Source organism: Catharus ustulatus, chromosome 1, assembly GCF_009819885.2.
Source record: "Catharus ustulatus isolate bCatUst1 chromosome 1, bCatUst1.pri.v2, whole genome shotgun sequence".
Taxonomy (NCBI): Eukaryota; Metazoa; Chordata; class Aves; order Passeriformes; family Turdidae; genus Catharus; species Catharus ustulatus.
The window spans coordinates 73,102,377-73,113,894 of NC_046221.1; positions in this window are offsets into that span (position 1 = coordinate 73,102,377).

Here is an 11,518-nt window from a genome sequence, read left to right on the forward strand (position 1 = left end):
TGGCACGGTGGCAGATGTGGCTGTCGTTTGTCCCAAGGTATGGAGAAGGCCTGATGGAGCCCTGGTGGCCTCGGCTGGCTGGCTGACCTCCCCCTGACTCGGGGCAGGCAGAAACAGAAAGATTTTGTGCTCTGGCGGAGCTGGGCCTTCCCGTGACCCAGGCGAAACCCTCCAGCCGCTTTCCCACAACGCCGCGCCGAAGCCTGGCTGCAGCTCTCCGTTTATTTTTTCAGGTGAGTAGAGGCTGTATCAAGTACTGGTTTCTCAGTTGCTTTTAATTAGGCTTCTGGAAGCCGCTCTTTCATCTCAGGCGAAGCCTGCGTCACTTCGCTCCAGCTATTTTCGGTCCTAAAGCCGCGGGTTCGCTTTCATGCGGCTAATTGAAGGCACACGGGAAAGCAGAAAAGGGCTAATCCCAATGATTTGAGATATTTTATGGTTAGGGTGAAACCACACGTTTTTTATCTGCAGAGAACTGCTTTCTAAATTTTAACCTCCCGATTGCTTCCCTGAGGGCAAGGAGGTGGCTCCCAGGAGACACCGGCTGTAATGACACAAGATCCCCACGGTCCCACAGACGGTAAGGGGAGGTTGAGCAGGTGATGGGGACCTGATGTGCCATAATAGACTGGCTTTGATTTTAGACTCATGCCCCTCTGGTCATCTCCTCATCTCCCAGGTACGCAGCTGAAGTCCAACAAATTGCCAAGTAAAGTTCCAAGGCACAGAGGAGTTCAAGGCATGTGACTGCCATTAACTTTGGCTGGATTCCTGATGGGAGTAAGTTTGAAAATTAAGCAATAAAAGGCATTTCATGAGCTCACAGGGGAGATTCATAATTACTGCCTGGGATTGTCCACTGCAATTGCTGTGCCTGAGTATTCATCACTCTGTCCTGCTACGTGAGTACACCACTTGGGTGTGCAAAAGGACATCAGGACTCCAGAGCTGCTCTGTGCTGTAGTGTGTTGCTGTTTGTGTGGTGTGTTGCTGGTATTCCCTCACACCTGCCCACCTGCTCCCTCAAGCACACACCTGCGTCAGTACTGCAGCTGCCAGAGACTCCTCTGCTGCTCAGGTGCTGCTTATAGCCCACCTTATGGACAAGATACATTTCTCAATACATGAAGAAATCATTGTCATAACTGCTTTGGAGCTATGCTTATAGACACATACACTTTAGAGGCAACTGGGTGAAAGCTGGTACAAATTGAGTGAAAATGCCTGTACTTTTAAGTGACTTTGACTGCTGTGAACCCAGCCCACATTGTGATACACCTGAAACACCTTCTCACACAAACCATTGTTTGCAATAAGGGTATGTGACCCCATGATAAAGTCACTCTTTTTCTCATAGTGCCACTGAAGTGTGTAAGAGATTTTGTCAAGTGTTTTTCGTGTAATAGCAGTGTGTGACACTTCACACCTTATTGAACTTTGAGGCAGATAACCCAGAGCAATCTTCTTGTATTGATTTTTAGCCATGTACCCACACACAAACACATGCACCCTCTATATATTTATGTGTATATATTTATATATATATACACACACATTTTTATATACACGCACACACACACACACACACACACACCAGTTTGCAATCATCTGTTTTCCTGACAGTGTAGCACTGTGTTTTGTGCAGCAGTTGAATGATTAGCACAAGCGGAGTTAGGAGCTGAAATCCTTTCACTCCAAGATATGGTCATGCATTTCCAGAGGGGACCCACAAAAGGGTGAAGAAAGACACTTTCTGCCCTGGCTGTTCCATAGGCTTTTTTTTTCATATTCTTGAATTTTATTTTCCTGGCTAGTCAGTTTAGTGCTCAACAAATCAAGCATGTGAGCAGCACTGAAGAAATGTGATGAACCAGAGAGATCAAGAATACCACTGGTGTGCTGGGCTGTCCACAAGGCTCCAGGTCTGCTCACTTATCTTCTTCTGGCAATTCAGAAACCTGTAGGGATTAATTAAAAAAAAAAAAAAGTTTATGTCCCTTGCACCTTGATTACGTTATCCAGATGAACACGCAAAGCCTTGCTGCTTGTTTAATTTATCCGTGCACTGTCCACATATCATAGGACAGCTCTTCCTCTCCAAAACATGGGTGTAACCTCTTGACTTATGGTGCCGTGTGCCAGTATCTGGTGGAAATACAGTTGTCTGCTCAGGCATTGGTGGTGGGAATACCCATGGAGTGATGGTTGTGCTCTGGGCTGACATAACCAGCACAACCCCAAAGGATGCAAATGTGTGGATGGTGAAGGGTAGAAAGACAACAAGGAGGCAGAAGAGTCAGAGTAATAGATGACAGCAAACACAGTGCTCTATTTTTGGTCTTTTCTTTCTTCTTCTGAACGATAGATTGGGTAAAAAAGTGTATTTCTGGAAAAAAAAAATAACGTGCTTATGGGAAGATTTTAAATTCTTGAAGGAGTTTGCCCTGATAGTGTTATAAAGCAACAAGTTTGGGAAGCCAGACTTCTCTGTTTGAAGGCTGAAGTGACACTCTGAAATTACATTTTTCACTTCACAGGCAATCTACAGCTTCTAAAGCATTTTAAAGGGATTAAGTAATTTGAAACAGAAAATAAATAATTCCTGTCTTACATTTCAAGAAAATCTGAAAAATTCTTCTTTGGTTTTAACCAAATGTTTTTCCTCTGATAATTCTGTTCAGCAACTGAACTGAAAACCCACTATTCATTCAGTCCCTACACAGGTAATTGCAGTTTGAAAATGTGAAAGGTTACATAAATTATGCTCAACAAACCTTCTACTTAATTATTTGCTGGCTATTTTCTCATCACTTCAAAGCACAAGTGGCTTTCTAAGCAAGATTTGAACGATGTGAAGGTAGAGAGCTAGCTTACAGTGGTTATGGCTTCATATTTTGCATATGGAGCCATTATTCCAACTAATAGATCACCACTGAGAGAAGCCATTTAAAATATCTTTATGGCCTATATCCTGACAGGGAAGGAGTTGTAAAAAGGTCATAAACTGTGCCAAGAACCATAAAAAGAAGTTGGTGTTCTACATTACAAGAAACGCAAGATAAGGTACTTGCACGTTCCAGGCATGGTGGGTGGGTGGGCAGGGGGCCTAACAATATCCAGATGGGCCCTGGAGCAGGGACTGCAGGAAGGCTCTGCAGAGCCGACCCTTCTCATCTGCCACTTCTTACCCACGTCACTGCCTCCTCTCCCCTGGGTTTCAGCCTTTGCCTTGTGTAGCCTGCATGCTCTTAGCTCCTGCTGGGCTTTCTGCCTTGTGTCTCTCCCCTCCTCCTCTGGTGCCTGGGCTTCTCCTCTGCCATTCCCAACTTGCCAGAAGGTTGCAGCCTCCAGGGCCTTGCTCCTCTGGCTGTACCATGCTACAAAAGACATCACAATCTCAGTCAGCCTTGTCAGAGGAGGTGCCTGCTGTCTCAGGGATTCCTTCAGGGGTGGGATATGGGCAGAGGAAAGTAAATGGATCATCTGGTTCTGCAGGAGTTGCCAGTGTCTAGTGTTGTCCTCTGATGACAGAGGGGTCGGGGATTCAGTAACTGTCTAAATCTTTTACCCACATCCTCTCCCACTTTCCCCAGAGAGTCTTTAATGAAGAGTGTGGTGGCTGGGAGCTGGATGGGGCTTGCCTGCTCTCCGCAGATTTCCAGGCAGGACACGCAGGATTTAGCTCTTATGCATGCTGTCTTGTGCATTCCTACTTTGAATTTTGCCCTCTCTCCTTCAAACAGAATCTTGAGTTTCTGAGCTGACAAATATTTGGGTGTTTTGAGAAAGCTTCATGCCCTTAAAATTATTTTTTGTTTCCCTGAAGGAATATTCTTTTTCCTGTCTTCTTAGCTAAACCTATGAAAGAAAAGAAAAATTGCAAAGGAATAGATTCCTATTTATGCTATGCCTGCTTAATCTTATGCTTATATAAATAGATAAATAAATAAATAAATAAATAAATAAATAAATAAATAAATGTGTGTCTGTGTATGTGAAGGATATCCACAGATCAGCCATATGCAGAGTAAGTTGGGTCCCAGCTTCTTTTGAGGTATCACAGCTGTGGAAAAGACTATTGGTACAAATAAGAAACAGGCTGTAACAACCAAATGTTTGGGTACTAATTCAGTCTTTGGCGAAAGTCTCCCATGGCCCTCACTGGGAGTTTCCATACATGAGAGCAGAGTGGATGCTATATTCCAGTTTTCATAACCTTTGTACATGCTCGTGGTCACTTATGGAGGTGCTTAGTCACACTGGGATGAATGGGATGAGGGACTGCTCACCTATCTTGCTGTAGGTTGCGCAGTCCACTCCCAAGGAAAGCCCACAAAGACCTTTAACCCAGAAAGAACATTTCCATGACTGAGGACACTCAGGGCTTCCCTGAGAAATTTGGTCTTCTATACATAGAGCTCTGATTATAGCTGTGTTTGTGTAACTCCTGCAACCAAAATTCACTGAGTCCAAAGTGTCAGCATTATGCTAGCATATCACATGTTAACCCTCTGCTGCAAACAGAGACTCACAGACCCACCAGTGCTAAACAAGCATTCCCTTTCAGTCTCTTCTCTTGCACCACTCCTTGCCAGACTCCAGTAGAGATGCCTTAGCCAGCACCAAACTCTGTGGGAGAGCAGGACCCTCAGTACCAACATTTGTTTCTGACAGCCCTCAGCCAATGCACCACTCTTTTTCTATCAGGAGGGAAAAGCATACTTTAATGTTTCTAGTTCTGCTCCCTGCTATGCTGCCTTACGAGCTCTTTGCCTGGCCTGTATATTACGTAGCTATCATCCTTATGTAATGGCTCTAATGAAACCAGGATCAGACGAAGCTAATCCAGGGATTTAGGTTCATTATGGTACGGGATCGCCTGGAGCCTCTCCTTTCACTTGCAGCAGAGATGGCCAGAAAATTTCCTCACTCCAGTAAAGGTGGACCTGGTAGCCAGAACAACAGCCTTTCACCAAGCACAAAGAGCCTTGCCCATTTCACTTGTGAAGTGGATGTTGGCCAATCCAACAGGATTGGTGCAACAGAAAACACACCCAGGGAAGGTGATGCCCCTTCACCAACGTACCCCAGAGGTTGAAAGGTTAAAGCACTCACTGAGGAGACCTGGGAGACCCTGGTTCAGATCTTTCCTCTGTCTGCAGTAATTTGAACCTGCATAAATAGCCAGTGTGCCAGAAGGAAAGTGAGTGATAGTGTCACAGGCCACACACAAAGCCTCCCCTTGGGATGAATGATGCAGACCTCCGTATTCCCACAAAAATGCTCTGACCTCTAGACTTCACCTTCTCCAGTCTGGTGAAGAGTTATTACCAACAAAGCAAACAACTTCACTGGTGGGAAAGGCTGGACCTGGGACACCGTGTACAGCCTGCGCATGACTCAAATACACCTTCATGGGAGGTACATTCAGGTCCCCTCAAACAGAAGCAAGAATTAAGCTAAGATTTGACACACCCCAGAGTACTCCTCAGTGATGATAACTGTACCTCCAGACTGTGGCTGGGACACTCACCACAACTTCTTTTGTCAAGGCTGCCCATAGAAGCCCTGTAACAAATGCCCTGGCTTACCAGCCATTGACTGCCCAACAACAGGCAGGTACAGCCACCCATACAGCTGTAAGAAAATCCTGGATTAGATAGCTCTGGTCAGATCTGCAAATCTCAAATTAAGGAACATGCTTTTCTAGACTGCATGAAATGTAAATGTTACTGCCCTGAACACTATGGCAGGGAAATATTTTTGAAGATCCTTTGGGTGTGCTGAGACCACAAAAGGTGGTCTGCAAGGTCCTCTTAGGAAGATGAAGTAGAAAGGTGGAGCCATTCATATTTCTGATCCTCTTTTGTGTGTATGATCCCAGAGACACTGTTAGCCCAGTCTGAGTCTTCTGTGCGTGCCTATGCACAGGTGCTCACAAAGGTTCATTGTGTCCCACGTAGATACATCCTGCTATATCCATTTTGTGGGAACATCCAGCACCTCCTGGTGAGGAGCAGCTATAAATACAGCTATAATTCTTCTTGATCATGAAGAAGATGCTGTAGTTCAAGGGTGTTTGCTCATAATTTTACAGATGAATGCAAATAACAAATTCCCACATGAAAAAAAGGCAACCCGAGTTAACTTCAAAAAACTGAAATCCAAAGCCTTGGATTTTACTTGGAATTTTGCTCCCAAAAATTTGTTGTGCTTTTGTGTTTGCTCTTCCTGGTAAGCAAGGTAGCCCTCAGCAAACAGAAAAGGTTCATGGTTTCCCTGAGCTAATCAGCAGCTGTGAGTTCCAACCTCAGAATCCTTACTTTTTTTCTAATTTAGCTGCAATGCCTTCAGAGCAAGAAGACTGCACCAGCAAGTGCAGTCATTTTTTACCCCTCATCTTATTAGCCACCCTCTAAAGAACCAAATCTTAGGCCAGACTCCTTGGAACATGGTCCCAGAGACTGCAGTCTGCAGAAAAAAAGGATCAAGCAAACATGGAGACAAGTTCCAGGAACAATCCATGGAGTCAGAAGTCACAGTTGTATCAGTGACTATATGTGCCCTCTCCAGATGGAAGCACATTCCTGTGTAGCAAGATGTGGGAGTGAGCAAAGGAACCGGGTCTCATTCCTGGCTTCGTACAATCCCATGATCCTTGAAGAGAGTGCCTATGTCAAATATATAGGTAACCTATATATACACACCTAATATACACCCTAATATACGATGTTGCTGAGGCAGTTCAGAGTCCTGGAAATTAGATTGTGGGCAAGCAGTAACAGGGTGTTAAACTTCTTGGTCATGGAGAGTTAATATAATGTCTCTTCAATAATTCATAACTGCTTTGTATTCCTGATAATTATTCCTTAGACATCATGCACCTCCAGAAGAATGACTTATGGTCATGATCTATGGGACCTCTTCTGGTTCCTACATCACCAACAGAATTTCTAGGTTCAGTCAAAAAGATCAAACTGCTCCTTCAGTTATTTTTGGAACTGGAGTGTGTAACAGAAAACAGAGTGCAGAATTTGGTTTCCAGAATCTGTTCTAATAATAATGTCTCTGACTATGAGAAACCAGCAAAAGCCTACTTTGATTTTTTTACATCTAAAGGTGAAGCTAGAGCAAATTAATTTCCTACTTGTTCATCAATACACTAAGTTCCACATTTATTTCAGCTTTCAGTGTAGAAAGCCATGTCTTACTTTTCAGAATATAATTGTGCTGTCCAAATCCTTAGAAACATGCCTTTTCTTTTATTGTCACCCCAGAGCATTAAGTAACAGTTTTCAGGCAGAGACCATGCCATAAAATATAGCATTTTGTTCTGCTAAATATTTTGGTGATTATCCCAGATCTAAAAGCAGCTTTGGCTTCAACCTTTGGTTAAAGACTGCTCTCTATTGCCTCTGTGTTGCAGAAACAACATTTGCCCTGTTCCCTTGATAAATAGTTTTCTGTAGTTTTGTCCCATTGCATTTTAACCTTTTGCTATACAGTTAGCAGAAATGACTGAGAAGGGAACATTTCTTAAGAGCTTCTTATGTGATAGACTTGGAAAATAAGCCTTCACACTTTGCCAAGATTGGAAGGTAAGGAAAGAAAGGGCATGTTTTGGGCAAACTCCTTCAGCAGGATGGGAATATTTTGTGGTAAACTGTCATTTTAATCTGAGGTATTTTAGTCCAGACAGCTACAGCTGCTGTCAAAGAGAAAAGCTCCTCATTTCTGCTGGTCTTGCAACTTTGGAAAACATGTATTTTCTGCTGCCAGTAAAGCCAAGGGTTCTTCCAGAGGGCACTGCTGATCTAGAGGGCAAAGCTATATATAATATTTTTTGGTATGTCATGATATGTTGGTCCTAAGGGAACCCAAGCATCCAGGAAAGACTGAAGTTAGAAACGTGGGTGGAAGCTTTGCAGCCCACAGATATTTCTAAGTCCAAACGACATCCTGAGGAAGTGAGTCTGGAAAGGGGCTTTCTCATGCTGTTCTCTTTCCCAGCTATTAACAGTGTTATGTGCTTCACAGTACCATTCATGCACCAGAAATGCAATCACTTATCTGAGATGAAGGCTATTTAATCTATTAAGGAATGCAGCCTTTGGATTAATGCACAGCATGCTGCTGATACTCCCTCTCCCAACGTAATGTATTGCTGCCATAAATGGTTGAAAATGGACAAGACAGATTGCAACTTGCAGCCTAACTCCTGCCAGATGGGTTGCGGGTTTGTGTAGCCACCCACCCTGCAAAGAGCATCCTTGGCCCCTCCGATTGTTTTAGGTACAGTTGGAGCAGTCAAAACTTGAAAGAAATGGTCTGTTTGCAAGAGGTACTGATCAGATCCGGCACTTAGAATGAGATATGCAAATGTATAAGGTATATGCTTTTGTGGTGTCCTGTGTGTGCCATTTATGCACTTAGCAAGTTTGACACAAGCCTATGCTACTAGAAATTGGGCTGCCCAAAATACGTGTTAACAAGCTGGTTGGAGCAGCAGTCATTTGACTCTTTGGTGGAAATTTCTTTGGGACTCTCTTTCTTTAGTCAACCCCAGTCTGTCCAAATGACAACATCTCTGTCATTGTTCCAGATATCTTAAAAATGGGACCATTTACAGTTTTTGTATGTTAGTGTCTCATCTCTCTCTCTGCCAGGGAGAAGAATGAATAGATGAATAGTTGAAAGCAACAAAATGAGGGAAAAGGCAAAAATAGCATCTGCAGCAGACCGAGTGGTGAAACATATGCATGCCCTTTTTTAAAGTCACTGTGTTGAGAGGGGTCTGTAGCTGTGTAGTTGGGGTCTGCAGAGGAATGGATCTATCACTATGAGAAAAACATGGCTAGCACACATTCTACCTGGAAGACTTGGAATTATTTCAGATTAAGGGATTCTGAGCCAGTAAACCTGGTGAACTGGGGACAGGTTAGAGGAAAAGGGTTGGGTGTGAGCACCTTACCAACAACTGTGGTAAGATAACACCTGTCATAATTCACTGCTGACAGCCTCATTAGAAAGGGGAAGGACTTAAGAAAAATGAAAAATAAACTATCCCCCCCCTCCATTTTAGAGACCTCCAAAACTGAGATAAATCCTCTTGGAAGAACAGATGTTTCTAATTCTATGTGCGTTTTAAGATTTTTTTTCAGTACTTACATTTTTCACAACAGGGATGTATCTTCAAAGAAAGGACCACCAACTATCTGCAAATGACTTGGTAAAAAATTAATACTTCAGAAGCTTATAGGAATAGCACAGATTTTCTGATATCACAAAGAAACTGCATCAGAACAATGTCCTGTCATTACAGATGCTGTGTGACAAGTAGCTCGCTTGGCTGCTGCAGATTTCAAAATGTTCTGACCATTTATTGTGTATCTTTTCAAAGGTTATCCAGCTGGTGCATTAACCCTTTACATTCCTTTAACTGCACTATTCTCCTGCCTATTGTGGTCATTCTCCATCCTCCTGTTATGCTATGGTAACATCTGCTGGTGGGAAAGTCTCTACTACAGTAAATGATTTTCAAATACCAAACAACCACTAAACAAATTCTAAAGTCAGTTTAGCAAACTACTTTAAAGAATAGTTCTACTAAATGCTTTTAGGTAGTGTAGATTTCAAACAAAAAATTAGTTCAGATCATACAAATAAACAACAGGGTAGGAAGGTCAGTATGTTCCAGCAGAGGAACAGAGAGGAACAGAATTCATTTCCCCAGCCTCGGAGTTACAATAATATTCAGAGTTCCAAAGATTTTTCTTATCAAATATTAAAACTCTCCTCTATACAAAGCCTTTTTGGGTTTTTGGTTTGTTTTGTTTTTTGGTTTTTTTTTTTAAGATAATGTACAGGAGCAAGGCCATAGACCTGGGAAGAAAGGAGAGTGGTATGTTAGTGTGGGAGTTGGCCGACTAGGAAATTTTTATTGGGACACATGGTTTTCTATTTTTTAGAAATGTGCCATTCTAGAAGTCAATGCTCACAGAAACCATTTTGTGCATATAAGTGCATCAGTATGAAATCCTTACATCAGTATGAATTTCTTACATCTAAAATTCAGAGATATGTTTGCCTTAAGACATTAAGGGCTGTGTTCAGGCCAGGTACTTTTGCAATCATGAATACACCAAACTGTAAAAACGGAGGGACCATGAATCTTCCTTCACCAGACCTTATGCCAAGCCAAGGAGTGCACTAAGGAACCTGTATGGAGGAGAATTGATTTCTGGTCTTTATGCAGACCCCTCTATCAGGCATGGGGTGGCTGGGCTGCAGACCAGTTTCCCCAACCTGTCTTTGCTCAGACTTTTCTGGCAGCAAAACTGATGTGACATCAAAAGGCCCCTTCACACATCAGTACCTGCAGCTCTGAATGCAATGGGGATTATTTCTTTTCTTCCCCCATGGATCAGGCCCTCATTGCCTCTGGTGCATCCCAAAGTCCCCAGGGGATCATTTCCCACTGCCTCCTACAAATTTTAAAAAGAAGGAGAGCAGTTTTCTATGTTGCAGAAATGACAAAGGGAGCAGCTCTCGCTTGTGCCCGTGGGCTCGTATTGTAAAGACTGATTTGGTGCTATCTCCCAGCCACAGGTGTGGGTGGCTTTTTAGCAGAGAGGTGAGGCAGGGGGAACTCAACAAACTCATCTGACTTCCTTTAGTCCAAACATTTCTTGTCAGGACTTACTGAGGGAAAATAAGTATTAAAAGAGCAAAAGCAGGAAAGGGCCATTTGGCTTATCTTGTTCACTTCCTGAAATCCAAACAAACTTTCGAAAAAATCCATATCACACCCTATCCATTCACCCTGTTTCCCTGCACTGAGGATGGGAGAGTCTAGACAAATCTGGGCTTTGGAAAACCTTTGGAACTTTTTGGAAAATAGGTTCCGAATGTTTTGTTAAAAGCTGCGAACATGTTGGAAAACACTTGCTGGGGGGTTGAGGGAGGTTTTTTTGGATTATTTATTTGTTTTCACTCCAAGCAGCATTGCCAAGAGCACAGGAGAGAGAGGCTGGGAGGTCTGAGCCGACAACTGATTACTCACACAAGGCAGTCTCAGTGATTTCCCTGGGACATCGTTTGCCAGCAGTGACTCAGCCAGTGTCACCAAAAGTCAGGAGCCTGCCACAGTTGTTTGTGGTAGCTCTGCTGGCCCTTCCATGTCAGGTGCTTTGCAAGAGCTCCTGCCTTTATAACTCTCACTCCAAATTCAGGAGCATAGTGTTCCAGTGTTTACCCACCTGGCCGTGCCCTGTGGCTTCTCATTTACTGTGGTGTGGCTTCAATTTTTGGTGGGAGACACCTGGTCCCTGAGGTGAGAAGCAGCAGCTCCCATGTCTGGCTTGCCCTGCCTGGAAGCCAGGACTGCAGGCAAACATTCTTTTCAAACAAGATGCCTTGAAGCCTGTGTGAACCTGGGATTTACTGTCTGGTGACACAGGGTGCATTTTAATTAGTGGATGGCAGTTCCTAGACCAGTGAAAGTCCAATTCTACTTTAC